This window comes from Phyllostomus discolor, chromosome 10, assembly GCF_004126475.2.
Source record: "Phyllostomus discolor isolate MPI-MPIP mPhyDis1 chromosome 10, mPhyDis1.pri.v3, whole genome shotgun sequence".
Lineage (NCBI taxonomy): Eukaryota > Metazoa > Chordata > Mammalia > Chiroptera > Phyllostomidae > Phyllostomus > Phyllostomus discolor.
Window position 1 is genome coordinate 65,407,110 of NC_040912.2, and position 26,221 is coordinate 65,433,330.

The 26,221-nt window shown below is 41.8% G+C and overlaps 1 protein-coding gene and 1 long non-coding RNA gene across 5 annotated transcripts in view; one reads left to right on the forward strand and one right to left on the reverse strand.

Moving 5' to 3' along the window:
• Positions 1–26,221, reverse strand: part of CTTNBP2 (cortactin binding protein 2) — a 182,894-nt gene that overhangs the window by 114,241 nt on the left and 42,432 nt on the right. The window lies entirely within an intron of this gene.
• LOC118497155 lies at positions 1,382–8,411 on the forward strand. The gene is made up of 2 exons (XR_004899695.1): positions 1,382–2,462; positions 7,893–8,411. It is a non-coding gene; the product is annotated as an uncharacterized LOC118497155 (long non-coding RNA).

Consider the following 26,221-nt stretch of genomic DNA (forward strand, 5'->3'; position numbering starts at 1 on the left):
TTACTTGTTTCTCATAATTTTGTCAGCTATATGTTGTTCCCTTGCATTTTAAATGTTATCTTCCTTTTTTCTATGCTGCAACTCTTTCATAGGCCTTTTTTCTTCCCTTCCCTTTTTTTTTTTTCCTATCTTTGGATAGTAGGAGTCAACTCGTATCTGGCATTTTTCCTAAGCAGGGCAGGTGGAGTCTCCTCTAATATCTACTTCAGAGGGTTGCCATCAATATGCTTCTCTAATATGGGGAATCAGTGGGCAGAATGATGCACATTTACATCACTGTGCTCCTTTCAGCTGACAGTAAGAGAAGTCGGAGCTACAGCCCCTGCAAAAGATTGGAATCCAGACTCTGCCGCTTCCAAGTTATATATATTAGGGCTGATTGCTTCACTGCCCTACATCTTCACCAGTTCCATGAGGATAATAGCTACCTAACCCATGAAATAATTCATGTAAGGAGCTTAGCAGTGCCTGGACAATCATGAACGTGTAATAAGTGACAGCTATCATTTCAATAATGATGACACTCTTTTTGGCTTGTTTTTTTTCCCCTATTTTTATGTCATTAGTTGATCTCACAAATGGGAGGTTGGGAGCAGATGCCAGTGCAGGTCTCCATGTTACTCAGAGCTCCCAGGAGAAATCTGCCAAGTGTCCAGTATGCTGGATGATTGTTTTCATGTGTGTGCCCACATGTGTACAACTATTCTGTCTCTCCTATGTATCATACACCTCAAGGGAAAAGCCTGTGCTTCTGAAGTCCATTATTCTAGAGCCCCTTCAGTGTGTGTGGGAAGCCACGCACTGAGGGCGCACTCATGAAATGCTACACATAAACAGAATCAATGTGCCCATGGGCAGAAATGAACTCATCATCCCACAGTTAAAGAAACACACGTGAATATGACACTCTATGGATAGAGAAAATAGAATATTTTTGAGAGATCTTTTTAAAGAATTACAGAAGAAAAAGACTTAGAACAAAATACAACAGAATCCTGTTTCAAAATTACTCTTTAATACATAAAATCAAATGTTCTAATGTAAATCAAATGATGTGTTCTGAAGCACAACATTTAGAGACAGGAGATACTGTTATGACATAAACCTCAGAAGCTTTGCCATTATGAATGGAATTTAGATATTACATGTAAATATTCTATTTGTGGCCCTAAAATAACAAATGTATTTCACTTGCTCAAGTTGTAAATCATATTCTTCATGCTAAGTTTTCAAAAGTTTTTAGATTTGAGTAAACTGGTAGAATTTTCCAACAAAATAAATAACCCCATCAAAAAATATATCAAAGTTTGTGACATTAGAATAAAGAGGCAAGTTAGAACATATGTAGGAAAATATGTTTCCAATGATTAAAAGAGAGAAGATTTGATTTGACCATTGATTTTTAAAATAAATGTTTGAAAAATAGGCTTTTGTTGAGTGGTCAGTCTACTGACCACTGTCTACTTCTGGGGACCAAACAGTCTTGTACCAAGTGCGCCAGCAGGGATTCTGCAGGTACCTCCCTTCACATGTGCTGGACCAAATTTGTGTTCTGAAAATCATCGAATAGGTCTTTCTCCCACTTGCATATTATTCACATCATCATGACTGCACAGAAGTATTTCCTTAATTGGTTTTAATCATCTAGGACTTCTAACTCTTAACAAGAAAAAAAAAACAACTTTAAGCATCTTCCCTAAAAATGAACATAAAAGCAGTTATCCAAATGACTAAACAAACAAACCTCAAGAAAATGCAAAGTAGCTTCCTTGAAATGTTTTAACAGTTTGGGAATAATGTAGGTAGCCAATATGATAATTCCAGAAATACCTATTATTTGTAACTCAAGGAAAAAATGTGGAAACAGTGTTAACATAAGCATGCCTACGCAAAATTTTTAAAAAGTGAAAAACAAAGAAATAAAGGCAGTGTCTTGTCTACAGAAGATAATGTAACAGATAATTTCTGTGGACAGAGGTTGTGATTAAAAATTTAAAATACCCTCCCCTCTTATAGCTGCAGGAAACATAAGTTGGCTTGGTTAAAAATAAAAGCCCCCAGGACACAAAGAGAGAATGATGGAGACTTTGCTCTCAGTGCTGTGCCCTTTCCCAGCTCCCTACAAAACCGCCTCCAGTCACAGAGGAGTAATTTACTAATCCTGAGAATTGCTGAGCACTGGCAAAAAATAAACAAAAAGATCTTAACATTCTCACCTTCTACCAGCTGAAACCGCTCTCTTGCTATCAACAATCAAGGGAAAAGGAAGGTCAAAGGTTGGAAAGCAGTCTTTATTCAAACTCTGCCGGTAATTTTATCACCATTAAATGTTCCCCAGTTCTTCAAAGAATGTATACCTGCTGCTTCTCCCCACAGCAAACCAGAAAATGGCTGCAGCTGCCAGAAAAAATTCATTCCACAGATCACAGGGCAACCTTGGGAGAAAGCAGAGTCCCTGGCAGGTAACTGCATCATATGCCTGCATAACGGTGTGTGCTCTGTTGTGTGCAGATGTGCAAACTGGGGTTGGACACTCCTGGCTACTCTTAAGTCAGATGCACAAGGACCTAATAAGCAAAAGGTGAGGAAAAGAGCTGATTGTCTTAAAGCAACAGGCATATCTCAGCAGGACAAGTGTCATTTGCAGGAACAGAGTAAGACTCCATTTCAGATCATGGAATGTTGTCTCCTTTCATTGTGTCTGATACAAGGACAGCTGCAAAAATGCTTTATAAACCATCAACTATGGTGCATAGGTTGGCTGATATTATTAACATGAAACTGGTCACAGGCCTGTTTGTGTTGGTTCACATCAGTAAAAATGCTCAACTATTTGTTTCTGCTAGACTTTTCTTTTTACATTTCATCATTTATTCAAGCAAGGTTTACGCATGGGCCATTTTTCTCCAGCAACCAGCTGCCCTTCTCTTTATTGTCCTGGGCATCTGTCAGCAGAACGGGAAGGGGTACTTAACTAGTCTGTAATATAGAATAAATTACAGAATACTGTAAACATGTGTTATACATTATGAAACAGTGGAATGTAGAGTATCCTCCAAAGGAGTTTAGGCCAAGATGAATGGTAATCATTTCCTGAGTCTCCAACATGATTTATGACTGTCTGTGATCAATTTCTGAAGAGTAAACCTGAACTATAGTTTTAAAGTTTATTCTTTTAAGAATCCAACTTCTCCTCTCCAAGCTATGCCATCCACTTTCTCACTGAAAGAATTAGTGGCCTTAGACCAGATGACACTTCTGTGTAGGCGGTGCATTGCAGTGCTTGCTGGAATTTGCTGTAGGAAGGAGATCAGGACTCTGTCATTCCCACCCCCTCTGCTCTGGAGCAGCTACTGAAGGCATCTGTTTTTGTCCTCTAATATCCTTAGTCTCCTGTTAACATTCCTGGAGAACACAAGGACAGTGAAACAAAGTTAGTTAGGGTGGGATTAAAGTCACTGACCTTGCAAAAATCATGCAAGCTCTCAAAACTATGATCAATTATAGGGAACGGTTACATGTAACTAAAGCCTGTGGTCACAGTCCCTCAGTTGGAGTAAATATGGCTACCATTCATGTTAAAGGTAGTAATTTCCTTTTTACCTTTGCTTTGTATACAAGATGGATCAGATTATGCTATCAAATGTCCCAGAAGACATACATCCCTTAGGAGCAACAGGACTAGGAGTGGGGTATCCAGACACTTGTCACCCATTCCTGTGAGGGGCTATACCCCCATGGGGCTAGCCGGCAGGAAAGGATTCATGTAAAATTTATTGCCTCTGTGCTACAGTAAATGTGCCAAATGGGAACAACATCCAAAACCCTGGTCACAGCCCCACATTCATAACAACTGACCTAAATGCACATCCGAATTTCTGAAAGAGGATCTGCCAGAGTACACACAAGACATCATGAGAGCTGTCTAAGCTGACTCGGTACAGCTATGCACTTAAAAGATCCCTCTAAAATAATATCGTGCTTGGAAGTGAACACACAGACTGTTTTGCCTGTATAATCTATTTTTAAATATTGCTACCAGGCATGAATATTTGCAGCTAGCTGTGTTCGAGAAGTAAAGGATAACATGTAGTTTCTTGAAATCAGGCCTCGTATCCACAGAGACATTTCATACTCCATTTTTGTGGAAGAGTCCACAATGACAAAAAAAATCAATTTATTGAAGGAAAAATCTTAATAGCCCATTTCCAAAATAATTCTTCCTGAAGCTGAATTAGGATTCAGTAAGTCCTACTTTTATTAGTATTTCCTAGTGTAAAAATGACCTTAAACAAAATATTTTTAAATGCACATGACACACATGAACAGGCAATCAAATTGTCTTTATATCATGAAGGATAATAATCAAATAAATGCACCCTTAAAAGTGTCTATGTTATAGTGTTTTTTGTTATGATCCCGTTGGGCCACAAAGTCACACTAGAAGTCCAGCATCAGGGGCTCCCTGAGTATCTTCTAAGGTCAAGAAATTCATCAGCATTGTGACATACTAAGAATCTACTCTAGAATTAATAAGCCCATTAGCCAACATGTGAGTGAAAAGACCAGAGACACATGAGAACACACTATGCATGGTTCTCTATTTCTTTTCTCTCACTTTTCAAGTGTGAAGATTTTGAAATTAAGATTTGGGAAACAGAGTAAAAAATTAGAAATCCAAACATACAGCCACTGGGAGGCATGTTGTCTTCATGCTGACACATTATTTGGAGGAAGAAGAGCCCCCAAAAGGCATGAAAGCTGCTAACCAGCTGATGGTTTTGCTACAGCACTGGACTAGTTTTTCCTTCATTACAAAGGATTCATTGGTAGAATAAACCACACTCTTCACTGAATATATGGCCCTGGAGGCTGCCTGCTCCTCATAGGAAATAAACACCTCTCATCCTGAATTAATTGAAAAAGTAATGATTGTTTTTGTTCAACAAGGTCATAAATGGAATTTATATTTGAACTACCCTTTGGGGATAGATAGCCTAGATTAATAAATGGTCAAAGAATCCTATTGGCTATAAAAAAGCTAATGATGTTTTCCACATGTAAACTATTTTTTTTAAAGTAATGACTGTTAAGGTATAAATCTAACTGTGGATAAAATATTTACTGGTTATTGTATCTTCATATCAAACACTTGGGGAAAAATAAAACAAAAACGGCTTATCTAAGAGTTTAATATCCCCCACACCCCACTTCACTAAAAAATTTTCTACAATCCAGGAGGCCTTGAATTATGTGAAAAAGCAAAAGGATCAGAGCTTACCATTTATTAATGTCCTTGGTCTCAACAACCTTCACTAAACCCTCCTCAATATTCTCATGTTCTGGTATTGCCACAGATAGTCAGGGAGTGCCAGGGAGTCTCCTCTATAGGCCCAGGTGGTACAGGGGGAGGTTCTTACAGTGAGTGCACCAAAAACTAGAAAGTTGAATGAACAGGACCCAAGCGCACCAAAAGCTAGCCAGATAATAGGATAGAAAAAAAGGCCTCCCTCCTTATCCTTATAAGAACTCTGGGCTTGAGCAGGAAGGAGAATGGACTTTAACACAGGAGTTCCCCATTCTTCCAGGTCACAGCACCTGAATAAACATCTTTCCTTCTGTACCAGCACCTCTATCATGGGTTTGGCTTCCACTGCAGCAGGCAGCTGAACCTGTGTTTTGGTTTCAGTTTTTGGTGACTCCACTGGGACAGTATGGACCTTGGTAAGTCCTGGAGGGCCTGAGGTGGGGTCCCAATTGCCTGTGGCAGGCTGACCCCAGGAATGGGACTATGGGGACTTCCAGTAGGTGCTGAGAGCTTTTTTCAGGGAATTTTCCTGCACTCCTTGTCAAGGTGTCAGCCACCTGAAGCACTTGGCTGGTGAAAGAAAATAGTTTTCTGGGGAGCAGGGAGACTCCAAGACTGGGTAAGTCGAACTAGTGTGCACACTGGGGGTCCTCCATCCCTGCCAATTGGGCTTTGTGCTACTTGGAATTCATGCCATATGGGCTTTATGCAACTTGAGTCTGGGTAGGACCATTTGGGGCACCAGTTGGTAGGCTGTTCGTGACAACTGAGCTTCATTCCACTAGGGCTTTGTACCACTTAGGAAGAGTTAGGATCATTTGCACTACTGGTTAGTAGGCTATCCCTGCTTCCTGGGCTTCATGCCACTTGGATCTGGTCAGGAATGCTTGCAGTATTGGTTAGCATGAGATAAGATGCTATGACTTGCTTGTGAATGCTCATTTGGACTAACAGAATTAATAGATCCAAGTTTTGTTCATATTTGCCACTTAGTCTAGGGTCTTTCTCTGCTTATGATTTTGGGTTTGTACTTTCATGCCATCAGGGGTTGTTCAGGTTTAACTCCTGAAAGGAGTTCAGCTTACTGGGCCAAATTTTAGCAAACCAGTCTATGTACAGCTATGATCCAATGACTGAGAAGCAAATGGTTTTTTATTGTAACACTTCTTAGCCTATATATGCTTTAGACTATGGGGGGAAATGACCCCTAAATAGTTCCCTAAATTAGTACATAATCATACAATTGGAATTGTTTTGCTAACAGTCAGGGAAATGGGATGAAATGCCTTATGTCCAGGCATTTATATTTTTACACAATAAGGATTCAGCAAAGAAAGGGAACAACCTAATGATGCAGAGGAGGGAAATGGACTTAAAACCCCTGTCTGATAGTAAAACACAGTAACAGAAAGAAAATGGGGTGATGAGTCTCTTTAATGCCTTGAACCCAGGAGACCCAGGATTAGTAGCGGGAAGATTTCCCCCACTACCACCCTAGCTGCTAGATACCCCTGAAATAGAGCCCAGAGAGGTGACAGCCCCATGTTTTTATGATGAAGAAATGGTCTCTCTTTCAAAGACCTGGCAGGGGACCCAATTTCCCCATCGTGCATCTCTTTCCAGACCAGGACAATTCCCTTTAAGGCAATACCCTATAGGCAGAATAAACCAGCCCACTGGCCACTACTGGGCCCCTACTCCATTTTCCACATCAGATTTACTGAATTAGAAAATTCCAACCTCTCATACAGGGAGGATTCTCAGAAAATGGCAGATCTTATCACCTCCATTTTTGCCACTCATCATCTAAACTGGGAAAAGGTACAGGTTCTCCTTAATATCCTGCTAACAGGAGATGAAGGCAGCTAGTCAGAGATAAGGCTCATCAAGAGAATCCCAATGTGACCCCCAGCCCAACTGAGGTGATTCCCTTGATAGAGCCAAACTGGGACCAAAACAGTGGGGACCTAGTCTGTCTACAACACTGCAAATGTGCATATTAGAAGGGCTGACAAAGGGGTGCCCAAACAAAAGAACCCAAATATGATATGAGCCATTCAACAAAAACAAATGAAGACCATTCTGAATTTTTAGAAAGGATCTATCAGGCCTATCTAAAGCACACTGATGCTGATCCACAGGCACCAGAAAATGTCTACATGGTAAACATGACTTTTATTGGGCAAGTGCCTCAGACATCAGAAGGAAATTCTAATGTTTAGATGGGGCATTGGAAGTGAATCCCTCCCCGCTGGTGGACATAGCCTTTGAAGTTTACCATGGCCGAGAAACAAGGAAATAAATACAGGCCACCGTTTTCAAAGAAACAGTGTGGGGGAAACCAGGAGAGGTGGGACCCAAAAGAAAAAGGTTTCAAAAGACCTACTAGATGCCAATCAATGAACCTATTGCAAAGAGGAAGGGTATTGGAGAAAGGTTTGCCTGGACTCAAAAAGAAGAATATTGATAGAAAGGACAGAAGCTCTTGCCAAAAAATGTTAGAAAGAATGATGAATCTGATAATGAATGAGGAGGCCCAGGGACTACCCATGATACTTCTCAACTTATTTCTATTTTTCCACAGGTGCCCTGAGTACAAGTGACAGTGGGGAACAAGCTAACTGACTTCCTTACAGATGTGGGAGGTTACCTAATCAGCACTTAATAGAAAACTAACCAGGAAAAGTTCAGCTGTGGTGTCAGTTACTGGAATGAACAATTACAAAAACAGGTGTTCCTTCAACCTCTAAATGCCAGTCTGGGGATCAAAAACTTTTGATTAGTTTTCTTTACATGCTAAACTGCCCCATTCCATTGCTAGGCCAAGATTTACTTTGTAAATTGCCTACACAAATAACTTTTTCCCCTGAGAAGTAGGAATTAATGTTTAGGAGTCCCTTGGGAACATGCTCTCTAGCTCCAGGTGCTCCAAATTTGCCCAAAAGGACTCAGAGGTGAAATCTTCCCACATGAGATCTACAAGCAGGTTGCTAGAGCCATTTGGACTGATGGAACCCAGGTAGGGCAATTAACACCCAACCTGTAAAAATTAACCTAAAGGAAGGGCATGGATCCCACTAAGAAATAACACCCTCTTAAAAAATGCTTTAGAGCACAGGTGGCAAACACAAGGCCCGCAGGCTGAATCTGGCTGGCCCTCTGCCTTGTTTTATCTGGCCAGGCACCTTGTTTCTACCTGGCAGCAGCGCTGAGCTCCTTGACCCTAGTTAAGGAGTAGTTACATTTATACAGTCCTAAAATTACACCTGGCCCTTTAAAGGCAACTGAGAGGGTGATGTGGCCCCCGATGAGGGGATTCAACCAGTATTGTGGAAATTCTTAAAATCAGGATTAACTTGACCATGTCAGTCTCCCTATAACACCCTCATTTTGCCAGTCAAAAAGCCTCACACTGAAGAACATCAATTCGTATAGGGCCATAGGGCCATAAATAACATTGTTTGGGATATTTATCTTACTGTGCCCAACCCTTATACTTAGACTACAGTGCCTAGGAGACAGCAAATGGTTTTCAGTCCTAGACTTGAAGGATGCTTTTTTCTGCAACCTAATAGATGAACAGGCTCAAACATCATTTGCCTTTGAATGGCAGGACCCAGAATCTAAAACCCCACTCTGATACTGTTGGACTATTGTCACAGACCACAGGGCTAGGGCAGAGGGTGGGGGTGACGATATACTATTACCAAAAGGATCCCCCACTAGGTTCACATCATCTACTGCAGAGGAAAGATGTCTCTCAATGCCAGAGATTCATGAAAAGGAAAGGAAATGTTTATCTCAAGCTATACAGACTTAAAGTAGTGACCTAATGTCTGCATTAAAATATCAAAGTCCTTTAGGATACCCACAGATGCACACAGTGCTTTCTTCTCCCTCTGCCCTAAACTGGGTAGCATATCTCAGGAAAAGAAGTAGATTCAGGCTTCTGACACCATCAGTTGTGTCGTTGGCTAGGACGAAGCAGCATGGTTCTCCTCTGCAAAGCTGTGGGGGTCTCCATTCTGCCAAAGCCGTATGGTTCTCCCTGGCAAAGCTGCAAGGGGGTCTGCACTCTGGCTAAAGCTACGTGGTTCTCCCCTTAATGGCTGCCACTTCTGGGTTTAAATTCTCGCACCAATCCTCCTCTGCAGCCCCATTTCTGACTCCTCCCACAATCAGCTACACTTGCCAGCATTCTCATATCCTTCCAGCTTTACTGGGCTGCCATTGTGAGTCTGGGCAGGAGTGGCCCCATGGCACGAAGCCAATCTTCGCCAAGCTCTCACAAAGATGCTGTAACTAGGGGAGTTGCCTCCCAGCTACATCTTGGGAGGAAGTCACTCCCATCCCCCTAACTCAAAGCATGGCCACAGCTATTGAACATATCTGTGAAACCAGTTAAAGGCTATAGATATGTTAAATGACCATGCCAGAGGTTAGCTGCAAAGCTGTTGCTATGCAAAACAGCTCTGCATGTTCCTGCTCTGTCTGTCCCTTCCCCTGTGAGGGAAGTGGTGAGGACATCCTAATATTTGACACCTTGAGTTCTGGACACCTTGAGTTCTGGACCCTTGAGTTCTGGACCCCATTCCAAATCCCTATTTGGGGCCTCCCTCTTGGGTGCACAGTTTCACTGTGTCATCAGAAGGATTTAAGAATTCCCCCACCATATTTAAGGAAATATTAGCAGAAGATTAAGGGACATTAAATTTAAATCAAGAATTCTTCTATAATATGTAGATGACTTAACACCTACACTGACTGTAAATATGTCTTCGTGGTAGTAGTCCGTGGTCATGGGGCAATATGGAAAGAAAAAGGACTCAACCTCAGGGAATAAGGACATCAAACAACCAGACTGCCATAATGCATGCCCAGGACACGAGAAAGATGATTCCCAAACAAGCCAGGGAAACCAAACTGCCAACAAAGCAGCAAGACAAGGCACCCGAGGGCCACACTATAAGATGAGGAATAGGCCCATGAATCAGGGTTCTCTAACACTAACCCCAATTCTATATGGAAGGTCAACACTGATGGCATGATCTTACTCCCTGAAGCTCTAGTATATCCCATCCTCAAACACCTACATGAAGGGATGCATTATGGAAGGGATGATTTAAAGACCCTAATTAGACCACATCTGAAGGACTCTCATTTACAAAGAACCACTCAAAAGATTATCCAAGACTGTCACATATGCGACGAAAACAATTCCAAGATAGAATGCGCCCCAACAGGAAAGGGAGTACAATATAAAGGGATATCCCACTTGAAGACTGGCAAGTTGACTTTACACAGATGCCTAAAACAATAGGAAAATTTAATTTTTATTAGTTTTTACAGACACCCTTCCTGGATGGGCAGAGGCATACCCCACTAGAACTGAAAAGGCAACTGAGGTAGCAAACCTTCTACTCAAATAAATAATTCTTCAGTTTGAACTTCCTTACAGCATTCAAAGTGACAATGGGCTGTTGTTCACTTCAGAAATCTCCCAGAAGATAGGACGGGCACTACAGATTCAATGGGAAATGCATGTGTCTTGGAGACCCCAATCTATATGGAAGACTGAGAACATGAATCACAAAATAAAGACCATACCAGGAAACACATTTGAAATGGGACCAGGCACTGCCTATTACCTTGCTCCAGATTAGGGATGAGGTCACTTCCCAAAGCTAAGTGACAATGTTACATTTTATTTTATTTATTTTTTTGACAGTTGCTACTTATAACACCTTTGTCCACATTTCCCAGACAGTGGCTTTCTTGGCAAACTTATCCTGCTGTTGGGTATGTCACCCAAAGCCCCACTCTGGGTTAGATCATGAGGATCCTTTAGTCTCTCCAGTTTCTGATTTCACTATAATTTCCTCTGCACAACTAGGCATACTCCTCACTAAATACTTGATTCCTTGTCTGCACAATAGGTCTCACTTTGGAAGCCCATCTGCAACACTGCCCCTTGAAATATGAAGTAGTCTACCAGTTTCACCTGTTCTGCCTTCCAAAGTCAGCCATCCTTCCTCCTCACATAAAGCCTTCCTTCCATTACTGACCCCCTTCTCCTTTTAGTAGACAGCAGGAATCTCTGGACCCAGGGATAGATAAGACCATGCCCCTTGACAACAGGAAGAAACTATATATGATAAGGCCTCTATCTATTATCCTTGCAAGATTAGAAGAGTCCAGAGTTTTGAAGGGAAGAACTGCTACTACAGATAATCAAGGAGCACTGAGGAGTCTCCCCCGTCAGCAAAAATGGAAGAGGGGTAGGTTCTTATACTGAGTGCACCAAAAGCTAGAAAGATGAATGTACAGGACCTGAGAGTGCCAAAAGCTAGCAAGACAATTGGATAGAAGACAATGTCCTCCCCTCCCTATTCCTTTAAGAACTTTGAACTTGAGCAAGAAGGGGATGGTCTTTAACAGAGGACTCCACGGTTCTCCCAAGTCACGACACCTGAACAAACCTCTTTCCTTTTGCACTAGTACCTGTCTCACGAGTATGATTTTCGTTGAGGTAGGCAGTTGAACCTGCATTTTGGTTTCTATTGGACTCCATCATGACTACACAAAGATCTCAGTGCCTTCCTTTTCCCCCAGTGAATCTCTCACTCAAACACTTCTCTCCATTCAGTGTAGAGCTCATGTTTCTCCAGGTCCTATGTCTTCAAACCATTATTTATCAATATTGTGTGCTTGCATCTACCCAGAACATTCCATCTATGCTTTGCCAGGAGGCTGAACAGTGTTAAAGCACACAACTGCATATTTTAAAGCCAACACATATTTGAAGTCTACAAATTCATCTGACCCAAGACTTCTACAGGTCTAGTTCACACTGGCTAAAGGAGTCTTATCCTCCCACAGGGACTTGGTTAGATGGTAGACATTCCAAAACTTCACTATGTTCCTAACCCATCTTTAGTCTCATGACAGTCAAACTTGCTTTCCTCCTGCTGCTGGTATTCACTTTTTATTAGTACTCTCAAAATCCTGTTTTCTCCCTTATTATCTTTCTGAAAGGAAACTGTCTCTAAGGTTAATTCATTCTATCTATGCTTCACCTTCCATTCCTACTTTTATCTCGAAGCTGCTACAATCAGTACTCTGTGACCAAAATTACTTTTTCCAGGCCCTTAAATTTAACTGCCTGCTAAATTACTTAATCTGTATGTTTCAACAATACCAGAAAACTCAGTAAGTCCCAAACAGAACTCTTCATCTTCCCCACCACACACCTTTTACCTCACAAATTCCCTGCCTTGGCTGTGGCAGCACCACCCTACAGCTCACCTGAAACCTGAGTGTCAACAGAGCTACCACTTTCAACCCTCTCACACCTACAGCTGACCAGTAAAAGCTTAACAGTGCTACACCCTAAATATTGCTCCCATGTGTCCTCTCCTCTTTATTCTAGCCATCACTGCCTTACTCTAGCCCCTTGTCATCTTTCCCAGTAACACTTGCAAGAGTCTCCTCATCTCCACATCTCCAGACCCGACACCCCTCAATCAATCTTCCTCTTTGTTTAGGAGAAAGATTACCCTGAAATACAGGTCTAAGTTATTATTGCATTGCTCAAAATCTGTCAAGAGCTCTTTATTACTTCCAATGCTGTTACAAAACCATCAGCCATTCAGCGGCTCTAATGCCTTCCTGGGGCTCTTTTCCCTCCAATTAATGTGTCAGCTATGAGGACAACATTTCTCTCAGTGGCTGTATGTTGAGATTTTTAACTCTTTACTCTCATTTCTAAATCTTATATCCAAGTTCTTCACACTTGAAGAATGAGAGAAAAGAAATGGGAATACCATGAACAGTGCACTCTGAATGTATCTGTTTCACTCAGACACGGGCTAATGAGTTTATTAATCCTGGAGTAGATTTTAGTATATCAAGGTGCTGATTAATTTCTTGACCTTAGAAGATACCCATGGAACCCCTGATGTTGGTCCCCTAGTGTAACTTTGTGGCTAAACAGGATCATAGCAAAAAACACTCTCCCAGGGCCAGCTGATGATTAGAGACAGCAAATGACTCTCTGGGAAGCGTGACATATGTAAACCAACCAATCTAGAGCGCATGCCCTCTTTTGTCAAACTCTAACACTTTAAGTCACTATTCCCCTGCCCTTGTCACCACAGAAACAGGTATCAGACAACTGGGAGTAGTCCCTATATCCTGGAGCCTTCTGAAATTATTCAAACTAGCCAAACTATGCCTGCTTACCTTGGCTTGTCCATTCCTTCACACAGAAACCACAATAAAGACTTTGCCTATGCTTTGCCTTGTTCCTTCTACCTCCCAACTGACCTTGGTGCTTCCTCACGTGGCCCTGTGGGGCAATGTGGTGCTTCCTGTTTCTAGGGATCTGAGTACAAAATTTTCAACCTTCAAAAATATCATTTTCATGTTTGTGTGTCCTACCATATCTTATTAAAACAAATCCTGTTTTACATTGTAAAATCAGGTTAAACTACAAAACTATTGACCAGGCCCTGAGTTCACCATGCTGTTGCATAACTCTATGTGTAGCTGGTATGTTGTATTCTTCTTATGAGACCCAATTTCAAGTTTATTTTTCTCTGGAAAGTCTTTTCTGACCACCCCAATGCTGAACCTCTTCTCTTTGTGCCAACACTGTATTTTGCATATAGCCTTGGCTGAGCATTTGCTATTCTACCACAACAGAGTTTTTGCTTGAAAGTCCACCTCTCCTCTCTTCCAAAAAAGCTACTCTGTAAACTACAAGAAAGATATTGGGATACTCATATTTATTATGAACACTGAGCCTAGTACACAATAAGAACTCAATGAATTCTTCATACATTAATTTAAATGTACATAAGTAGTGTTAGTATTGAATAGTGCTGATGACCAGCTTTACTGCTTGAAATAGAGCTTTCCTATTAAGAATTTCCAGCTGGAAGTTGATCAGTAAAAATACATACACATATATAATTATATATTATTTATATACATGTGTAAATGTATATAATATATAATAATATATAATACTATCATATACTATTACATATATTATGTGTATGGATAGCACCTTCATGGTGGCTCAACCAGTCAGATGTACTGACTGATTTCAGAATATATTTTTATACATATTATTTGGCTAAGGGTATCTGATATAACCTGAGAATACATAATACAATGCCTTAAAATATCAGAGAAGACAAATCTGATTCTGACCTAGTAGTAACTAGGAACTTCCTACTTAAGACTTCTGTCATTCACTCCATTTAGGAAATGATATAAAACACACATCTAAACACACTGATCTCATTTCCTCCTCATGAAAGGCAATTTACAATTTCAATGTTAAGTTGTTAGACTTCAAGGTAAGTTCACAGTTTGGGGAAACTATGTCAATTTATTAAAGAACTATGATAAAATTAACATTAAAAATAGACAAATATTACTTTTTAAAGTGATCATACATTTATTCATTTTAACTTTTGGAGAAATCTCATTTAAGGCATTCAGTCTATTGCTTTCGAGAAGTAATGAGCTTTTATAATTTCTTCTGTTTTGTTTTGAACACAGGAAGAGGAATGCACAGACAGAATATAATTCTCTGGTCTACATGGAATGTGCTACGTGGGGTTTACTTATGTTTTCAAAACAAAAGAATTCTGGTCCTTCTAAAGCTACACAAAGCCAAAAAGTTCAGGTTTTTCTTGTTTATTTAGAGGTGTCTCCTGAAAATACCTGGAAGGTGTGCAGCCGTGTTCCGGTTTTCCCACACCCCTCAGTAACTGTCAGCATCAACAAAAGGAAAACAGCTCACAAAGCTCATGTCATTTGGTGGGTTTCTGAACGCAAGTAAGCCAGGTGCCACGTGTAGATGGATGCTCTGACCAAGCTTCCAACAGGGGGATGGCTAAAGTTGCCTCTGAAAAGTGTTTGCAGGAGCAGTTCTCTCTGAGCCCCAAGCACATTATGAAGAGTTATCAGTGTGTCTGTCCTGTCCATGTGAGAGACAAGCACAGTAACTCACATGGCTCACTCATCTTGCCTAAAGCTAGAGGGTCTGGTTGAGCATCTGGAAAGAGATTCTGGAGATGCGAAACCACATAATTCATTCCAGAATAGGGCTCTAGTTTCCAATTGCCTGGATTTGAATTTTGGCTCTAAAATTTCCTAACTTTGAGACCTTTGTCAAGCTGCCAACCACTCTAAACCTCGGTTTCTCATGTGTAAAATACAGATAATATGTAAATCATAGGATTGTTTTAAGGCTTAAAGAGATAAGTACTATACAGTTCATAGCATGTTGCCTGACACAACAAGCATTCAGTTCTGTCGCTGTCAGTAAGAGAGAATATGAAAACTTATACACTACTTACAAACTACTAGACTAAGAGGTTTGGGCTGAAAGGTGGGTTATAGCAGGCATTACCAAGACTGATGTTCCTACTTCCTCCTGCTACTTCAAGTTTTAAACACAGGCAATGTTCTTGGATCAGCAAGCTAAAACGTGCTGCTATAACTTTTCAAAGACTATTTTTTTAGAGCAGTTTGAGATTCAGGAGGAAGGTAGAGATTTCCCATATACCTCCTGTCCCTATAACTGCATAGCTCTCCCCACAATATCAACACCCACTACCAGAGTGGTACATTTGTTACAATTGATGAATCTACATTGGCAAATTATAATCACCCAAAGTCCACAGTTTACCTTAGGGTTCACTCTTGGTCTTGCACGTTCTGTGGGTTTGGACAAACATTATGACATATCCACTTATCATATAGAATAGATCTGCTGCCCTCAAAATACTCTGTGTTCTACCTCTTCATTCTTCTCCCCCTCTTCACTCCTGCCACAACCACTGACCTTTTGACAGTGCCTGTTTTGCCTATTCTGGAATGTCATATAGTTGGAATCACGCAGTAGGTAGCCTTTTAGATTGGCTTATTTTGTGTAGCAACATGCATTTCACATTCCTGAATGTCTTCTCATGGCTTGACAGCTCATTTCATTTTAGCACTGATTAATATATCATTGCCTACCACCGTACGTACCACCGTATGTTTACCCATGTTGTCCTACTGAAGAACATGTTGGTAGTACCCAAGTTTGGGCAATTATGAAAAAAAGCTGCTATAAACATCCATACGCTGATTTTTGTGTGGACACAAGTTTTCAACTCATCTGGGTAAATACCAAGGAGCACCATTGCTGGATTGTATGGTAAGAGTAAGTTTAGTTTAATTTTTTTTTATTTCTCCACCAAGGGCATTGTTTCTTTTCTTTTCAGAGAGAGAGAAAGTAAGGAAGAAGGGAGAAAGGAAAGAAGAAACATCAATGTGAGAGAGAAGCATCAACTGGTTGCCTCAAGTGTCCACTGGAAATGGGTATTGCACATGCACAGACTGGGGACCATATGCACCCAGACCTAGGACAGAACCCGCAACCTAGGCATGTGCCCTGACCAGGAATCGAACATGCAAACTTTCAGTCACAGGATGACACGCAAATCAACTGAGTCACACCAGCCAGGGCAAGAGAATATGTTCAGTTTTGTAAGAAACCTCTAAACTGCATTCTAGAGTGGCTGTATCACTTTACATTCCTATCTGTAATGAGCGAGAGTTCCTGTTGCTCTACATCCTCACCAGCATTTGCTATTGCCAGTGTTTGGATTTTGGCCATTCTAATAAGTGTGTAGTGTTGCTAAATGTTTTATCATTTCATGGATTTTCCCCTCATATGTTTCTCTTTAATAGTGGTCTTTACGAATACTAACTGAAAGCTTTAATAAAATGTAAGTCCTGTAGAAGATACTGTTAGAATAAGGGTCTCAAGGTCTGGGCCTTTCTTATTAAATGCTATTCTTGCTAAATGCTAAAATGTAGCACAGTATTTTGCAGACCAGCTTTAACAGGAGGAACCTTACAGAAACCCAACCCAGTAAGTCTAGCCAACTGAAATCAACATACAATGACTAAATAGTGTATATAACCAATGGCTAAGTCCCCTTTCAGGGAGGCAAAGCTCTGGACATGAATCTGGTCTCCTTTACTTGCTGTAAGAAAATAAAACTACCTCGTGACAACCACATCATGTTTTTGAATAGAGCATTCTAAGCGGTAAACCCCCTGAGTTCAGTAACAATACCCTAATGCTCCAGGCTCTACCAACATTGTACTTTTCAGAGAAATCAGGGACATTTTTGGTGATACTGAGTTCTGACTGGCATCACTTAAGTCCTTGGGTTTAGCCACACCTAAAGTCTAGACTTATTCCTGTGATTTTTTCAGTTACATGAACCAATATATTCCCCTTAGGAGGTATTTGGTTTCTATCAATTGCAACCAAAAAAATTCTTAAAAACAGTGACACTTAATTCTATGGTTTGTAGCAATACCATCAATAACAACAAATGTTCAATGTTAACATCCACCAGCCTAAGAAACTTTAACGGCTCTCTCAAGCACTGTACCGACAGCATCCTTTTCAGATTCTTTCTGATCCCCACTTATCCTCCCTAGGTACTTTCTGGCTACCCTCTTGGCTCTTATATTCTTCCCATCATTTGCCCTAACCAATCTCTCCCAGTTAAGGAAATATAAAACTATCTGCATTTAAAAAATGGCTTAGAGGCCCCAGAAAGGTGGCATTCTTCTGAAGCTGAGACCCACAAGGTCCTTCCTTCTCAGCCTCACCTCCCACTACACTATCCCACTCACTAGTCCATTTAAACCCTACCAACCCACAAAGACCACAACAGAAACAAATTACTGTTTAAAATAAAAAATGTTGTGGATTATTTATGTAGCAATAGATAACTGAAATATTGGCCTACAGGATACAATCTCCTGAGAGGAGATACACAGACTTCAAGAGGTTAAGTACCACACTCAGTAGCACTGAAGAGTTCAATGCTTTCTACAAATCTTCCTACGCATCAGAGCCCTTCTTCGGTGTTAGAAATCACCAGGGTAAAGTGGCGGGAAAAACTAGATTCTAACACTAAGACCAGTGCAATTAACCAGCTGAGCTGCAGTTCCCCATTGTAAAATGGAGCACATTATAGGTCAAACTCATTTTCGCCGGGGGCCACATCAGCCTCGTGGTTGCCTTCAAAGGGACAAATGTAATTTCAACTCCTTAACAGTTAAGGAGTAGTTATATTTGTACAGTCCTAAAATTATTTTGGCCCTTTTAAGGTAACCACAAGGCTAATGTGGCCCCTGGTGAAAATGAGTTTGAAACCCCTGTTATAGAGAATGCATGGCACAAAATGTCAGCATATTCCCTATTGCAAGTATTATTAAAGGGCTAACATATGACACTGTAATGGGGAGGACTAAAGCACTGAAGGTGGTGTGTGTCACCCCAGCAACCAGGACCTGCACATGACATGTGCATGATACAGCAAAAAGAGTCATGGGCATAGGGCTAGTGCCAAAAGCTGAGGAGGTAATTGGATGGAAGGGACATACCCTCCCACCTATTCCACTGTGCAAGGGATTATGGAGACAGTTTAAAAATGCAGAGCCATAGAAATTGGGTGCTTTGGCTCCCTACCTCCTGACTGGTTGGTCTGCAGCTGGGGGATGAGTTTCTGGAACTGGCAGGTCTTGCCAGGATGACACCTTGAGCCCCTGCCCAAGTGCTCCAGGACCTGCCTGGCCAAGAGTGCAGCAGGCTGGTATGGGGGCAGAAGAGAGGCTGGTGGGCTCCAGAAGGGAGGCTGGCCAGAAAGCCCCACCCCTTTCCAGAGACAGGAAGCCTTGACCACTACTTGCCAATGGCCCATGCCAGTGCAGGCCTGCCAGGACAGGCCTTATGCCCATCCCCAAGAGCTCTGGTCCTGACCAGGAGTGCTGTGGGTGCTAGGCTCATAAGAAAGGGGTAAGAAAGCTAGGGCTGGAGGATTCTGGGAAGTGGCACAGCCAGGCAGAAAGCCCTGAGCCCCTCCCCCACACACGAAGTCTCAGGAAGCCCCCTCAGCAGCCACTCAACAGCTGCCTGTGCACTCCTCTGGCTGGAGGTAGGTCCCATCAAGAAACCTGCTGTGCATATTTTAAATTAAAAAATTTTCCTTCTTTTTTTCAATTTGACTCCGTCTCTAGAGTTTTTGTCTATGAGTGGTTAGCAATAGGACCCCACTGGGTGTTTGGTTATAATAATGGTGCCCAACGTGGGGCCTCAGCTGCTTGTGGCAGATTGACTCCCCCCTCACAAAGAGTAGGACTGTGGAGCTTCCCAGTCACTGGAAAGTTGTCTGCACTCCCACTAAAAACTTTGGCTACTTAAACATGCCTGGCAGGTAGAAAGAAAATGGGTCTGGGAAGGAAGCAGACTCTGGAAAGGAGGAAGGATGACCTGAATTTCAGGGCTGTGAACTGGGGTCTGAATGAGAACAGGCCAAGTTTTGGGAAGGCCTATTTGTGCAACTGAATGGCAGAAAAACTTGCTTACGAGCATTTGTTAGAATAATGGAGTCATGGATGCCAGTTTTCTCTGTATGTTCCCAGGCTGCCTGGCTTCTTGTGGTCATAGGGTTGGGCCTGTTGTGTATCTGGGCCAGCAGAGGCCATTCTGGGTTGGTTCCTGAAGGGAGCCCTCTCGGTAAAATGTTAGTGTACTGGGGTACGTACAGCCATTATCCAAGGTCCAAGGAAGTATTGGTTCATTACTGTAATACTGTGTGGGCTATGTAAATTTTGGATTGTGGGTAAAGGGGGCCCATGGATGGTTCCCTAGATTACTGTACTATTATGTAACTGGAACAATATTGCCAACAGTTACATAAATGGTATGAAATCGGTTATGTCAAGGCATTCATGTCATTGCGTAATAGGATTTCACCAGAGACAAAGATCCACATGATGGTGCAGAGAAGGGAAGGGGCCTTGAAACCTCTTCCTGATAGTACACAGGAAGAGAAGGAGAATGAGGTAATAGGCCTCATTAATGCCCTGAACCCAAGGGACATAAGGTTCGTAGCACCTCCTCCATCGCCACCCCCACTGCTAGCTACCCCTGAAGTGGGGCCTACAGAGACAAAGGCTCCACCCCTGTATGATGAGGGATGGGTCTGCCCCTCAAAGACCCATCAGGGCACCCAGTCTGGCCAGAGAACATCCTGATCTGGAGCAAGGCAGTTCCCTTTGAAGCAATCCCCCATAGGCAGAGTAACTCAGGAAGGCCGGCCAACTGGCTACTTTTGGCCCGATACTCCATTCTCCACTTCAGATTTACTGAATTGGAAAAATTCCAAACCCTCTATAGGGAGGAACCTCAGAGAATGGTAGAACTTATTGCCTCCATTTCTGCCACTTATCATCCAAACTGGGCAGATGTATTGGCTCTCCTAAATATCCCACTAACAGTGGATGAGAGACAGCTTGTTACAAATATGGCTAATGAAGAGAATGTGGCCTTGAAGAGAACAAATATGGCCTCCACCAAGAGAATCTAATGATATCTCCAACCTAGCTGTAGCAATTCCCTCGGCAGAGCCTGACTGGAACCCAAATGGTGGGAGTCTAGCCTTCCTGGAACATTACAGAAAGTACATACAGAAAGGGCTTAAGAGAGGTACCCAAGCAAAAGAGCCTGAATGTGATACAGACCCTTCAGCAAAAGCCAAATGAGGACCCTTCTGAACTTTTAGAAAATCTATCAGACCTACAGAAAGCACACTGATGCTGATCCACAGGCACCAGAGAATATGCAGATGGCGAACATGACTTTTATTGGGCAATATGCCCTAGATAACAGAAAAAAAAACTCCAGAGTTTACATGGGGCATTGGGAATGAATTCCTCTTAGCTGGTAAACATAGACATTAAAGCCTACAATGGCCAGGACCCAAGGAAGATAAAGCAGGCCACAGTGTTCTTAGAAACAGGGTGGCAAGATGAGAAGAGGCAGGACCCTAAAGAGAAAAAAAGAGAGGCCCACTAAGTACCGATCAATGTGCCTATTGTAAACAGTAGGATCACTGGAGAAAGGAGTAACCAAAATTCAAAAGGGAAGATAGGGATGGAAAACCTCGCTGGGAAATGCTAAAAAGGTAAGGGGAGCCTGATGATGAATGAGGACCATGGGCTCCCTTGGACATCTCCTGACCTATCACTCTTTCCCCACAGGAGCCCCGGGTACAGTTGATGGTGGGGAACAAGCCAGTTGACTTCTTTGTAGATATAGGAGCCACATGTTCATTGCTGGATTCAAAAGTACCCATGGAAAGTTCCAAAATAGTAACAGTTACTAGAGTGACTAGAAAATTACAAAAACAGGCATTCTTTCAACCCCAAAAATGCCAGCTTGAGGAACAAAAGATTGTACATAGTTTTCTCTACATGCCACTCCACCCTATTCCACTGCTGGGACAACATTTACTTTGCAAACTGCATGCACAAATAACTTTTTCTTCTGAAAAGCAGCAACTATGTATACAGGTCCCACTGGAACATGTTCTCCAGTTCCAGGTGCTCCTTACTTGCCAGAAAGGTCTCAGAAGCAAACTCTCCCCACCTGAAATCTATAACAGGCCCTATTTGGACTGATGGAACCCCAGATAAAGCAGTTAATGTGCAACCCATAAAAGTCAACTTAAAAGAAGGGGCATGAATCCCATGGAAGAAATAGTACCCACTTAAAAAAAAAGGTTTTAGAGGGGATTCAGACAATATTGCACAAGTTCTTAAAATCAGAACTAAATTGGTCATGCTAGTCTGATAACACTCCAATATTTCCAGTGAAAAAGGCTCACTCTAGTGAATATTGATTTGTAGAGGATCTTAAGAGCCATATATGACACTATGGCAAGCCAGTCATCCTATGGAGACCAACCACTATACTATGTTGTCCATGATGTCTGGAGATAGCCAATGTTTTCAGTCCTAGACTTGAAGGATGCTTTTTTCTGCATCCCAAAAGATGAACAGGTGCAATTATTGTTTCCTTTTGAATAGCAGGACCCAGAGACAAAAGCCATGTGCCAATACTGCTGGACTATGCTGCCACAAGGTTTAAGAACTCCCCGACTATATTTGGTGAACTATAGCCAAGGACATAAGGAATATTCAGTTTAGATCAATTCTTCTGCAGTATGTACATGACATATTGATACCTCACAATACTGATAAGGATTGTTTGCTCAACACTATCACAGTCCTAAATCATTTGGCAAAACGGGGATATAAGGTATCATTTCATGAGGCCAAGATTTGAAAATGGGAGATGGCATACCTGGGGTTTCAACTGAAACAGGGCACTAGGAGCTTGATGGTAGATAGAAAACTAGCCATTGCTACACTAAAAATACCAATCCCAAGGAACTGAAAGGAGCTTTGTGGGTTCTTAGGGATTGCAGGGTTCTGCCAAATTTGGATTCCAAACTTTGGACTTATAGCAAAACCACTGTACATTTCCTTGAAAGGACTGGACTCTGAACCTTAGAATGGGTAGGTTTTGATACCTTGAAGGAAAAGCTGACTTTGGCTCTTGCACTAGGATTGCCCAACTTACAGAAGTCTTTCAAATACTACATTCATGTAGGTAGAGGATTGGATTAGGTTTACTAACCCAGACTCTGGGAAACATTCCCACACCCATAGCCTATCTCTCAAAGAAGTTGGATCATATGGCAAAGGAATGGCCATCATGTCTTTGAGCAGTGGCAGCTCCTATGACATCTTATAGGAAGCTGAGAAGTCCAATTTGGGACAGTCTACTACAGAATTGGTCCTAACTCTATTGGAACAGGAGGGTATTGGCTGACAGCAGGTTGCAGAGAAAATACCAGGCCACTCTGTAGGAAAATCCAAAAATATTGCTCTGAGAAGTACCTCAACTCTGAGAAGTACCTCAGAAGAACTGGCCACTCTGCTCATGGACTCAGAGGAAGACTCAGCCCTCCAACATGATTGATTGGAAATCACTGACCAGATTTAGACTAGCAAGCCAGTTCTACTGGACCAGTCACTGGTAGCACCAGACTGGGAGCTATGTACAGAGGGGAGCAGTTTCATGGACAATGGCCACCGATGAGCTGGGTATGTGGTAGTCATCACAGCCAAGGTAATAGAAGCCCAAGTCCCCGCATCAGGAACCTCAGCACAAAGAGCTGAGTTGATAGCCCTCACGAAAGAATTAGTACTGTCCCAGGGGAAAATTAACATCTACATAGACAGCATATATGCCTTCATGGTAGTCCATGACCATGGAGCAATATGGCAGGAGAAAGGACTCTTAACCTCAAGGAACAAGAATGTTAGACATGCAGAGATTTCACAATTGCTTGTGGCAGTGAATTTTCTGAACTAGGCTGCCATATCGAACAGCCAAGAACACCAAAGACATAGTTCCCAAACGAGCCAGGGAAACCAAACTGCTGATAAAGCAGCAAGACAAGCAGCCAGAGGGCTGCCACACTTAAGGGTATTGATCCCCTACTTGGACTTGTCAAAATTTAAACCTCATTACACAGAACAAGATGAGGAACGGGCCTGTGAATGGGGGTTCACTAACACTGATCCCAATTCCATATGGAAGATCAACACCCATGGAAGGATCTTATTCTCTGAGACTCTAGTGTATCCCATCCTCAAACACCTACATGAAAGGACACATTATGGAAGGGATGCTTCGGTGACCTCATTAGGCCACATTTGAAGGACCCCTATTTGCAAAAGGCTGTTCAGAGGATTACTCAAGCCTGTCAGACATGTGCCAAAAACAATCCTAAGACAGAACAAACCCCAGTGAAAAAGGGAGTACAATATAAAGAGTTATGCCCATTAGAAGACTGGCAAGTATTTTACACAAATACCTAAAACCAGAGGGAATTTCAATTTTTTTTAGTTTTTGTGGACACTTTTTTCAGATGGGTAGAGGCATAGCCCTCTAGAACTAAGAAGTAGACTGAGGTAGCAAAACTACTTAGAGAAATAATTCCCAGGTTTGGACTCCCTCATAGTATTCAGAAAGACAATGGACCATCATTCACTTTGGAAATCTCCCAGATTGGACAGGCACTGCAAATAAGATAGAAATTACATGCATCTTGGAGACCTTGGTCTACAGGAAAGACTGAGAAAATGACTCACAATAAAGAAGATCCTAGCAAAATATGCCAGGAAAGGCATTTGAAATGGGACTGCATACTTCCCATTGCTTTGCTCTGGATTATGGTAGTGCCCAGAAGTAGACTTAAGCCATTTTGAAATAGTTTATGGGAGACCCTTCTGAATCTCAGTTATGGGAGAACCACCCTCAGATATGGAGCATGAGTCAAAAATGAAGCAATATGTGCATCATGTAGGGGAAATACTAACCATTCTGCATAATTGCTCATTGTAGGTCCACCTATCCATCTGACAAGCCCTTACACCCACTCCAGCTGGGGGACTGAGTCTTTCTTAAGACTCGGAAGACTCAAGGACTTTAACCGCAGTTAGCCAAGCAATGGACTGTTCCCTATTACACAGAACTGACAACTCACTCTTCTCTAAAGCACATGGTAATTATGCCCTGGATCCACCAGACGTGAATAAAATGGATACTGCCTGAGGAGAAATTGAACCTTGCTACTGTGATTGGTGAACCTGCACTCCAGAAGATTTAAAATTTCTCTTTTAGAAGAAGACAGCAGGCCCCAATGCAAAATGACAATGTTCCTTTATTTGTTTGTAGATTTAGGGGATTTTAGCTGCCAGATACTGAATTTGAGTGTGGTCATATCCATAGTTAAAAGGAAGAGGACTGAAAGTGCGTTATGGTTATTCCTTACAAGTGAGAAAGTCTATGAAGGTTGCAGGTGTGTAGTAAGTTGTAGGCCTATAGAAAGCTAAAGAAAAGGTTTGTGAAGGCTGTAGAGGCCATAGAAGGGTATGAAAAATTTTTTTTGAAAGGAAAGAAACCTCAATGCTTGGGTTCCGTTATTCTTTGATTTATGTTTTATTTTGTTTCTTGTTTTCTGATCACTGGGAACTTGGGGAACATTGCTGTGCTGTGTATATTGGGAACTCTCTGCCATTTGGGGCTTGGTGCCATCTGGACCTCATAAAAGTTGTTTGTGGTACTGGTTTGCATGAGAACATGTCTCTGTTGTTTGCAGCTTTGTGCCATTTGGACCTAAGAAAGGTCGTCTAGTGCCAGTGAGAGCCAGCTGGGGTGAGAGAGCATGTCTCTGCCATGCTACCAGTTGGTCAGAGCTCATGTCTGTCAGGAGACCAGTGAACACAACAGTGGCAAGAGAATGCCTTGGGGCTTTGTGCCATTGGTACCAGGTGGAATACAGCTTGTGAGAACATATCTCTACTGTTTGGGGCTTCATGCCATTTTGACCTAGAAAGATCATCTGGTGCCAGTTAAGATTCAGCTGAGGCAAGAGCATGTCTCTACCATTGGGGCTTCACACCATTTGGGACCTGAAAAAAGTCTGTGTGACTGGTTGGTAAGGAACAAGATTCTAAGGATAGTTTCATTCCACCCCTCCTCTTTTGAACTGTCTTTTCTTTAGATTTTTTGTTTTGTTTTTTAAAAAAAACAAGGTTTCTAAGGGTTAAAACTTCACATTAAATTAGGAATTAATGAAAGATATAAGGCATGGAAATGCAATTTTGGTGGATATTGGAAGGAAAGGGTTTTCCCTTTTGCTTTGTATTTTTCATCCCACTTGATCTCTCTAGAATTTGGCATTCTTAATGATGAGTAATGATATAAAATTTCTTTTATATGAAACCAGTAAGACTGGTTTCAAATTATTGTTTTAATAACCAAGACTTTGACTGGAATGTTATGCCTCAAGGAGGCATGCCTGGGCTCTAATTGTTACCAGAATACCTTGAGGAACTAAGAATGACTTAAGAAGCTAACAAGAGCCCATTGGAGAAATGGCCTGGTAACTTTTTGGTCATCTCGTT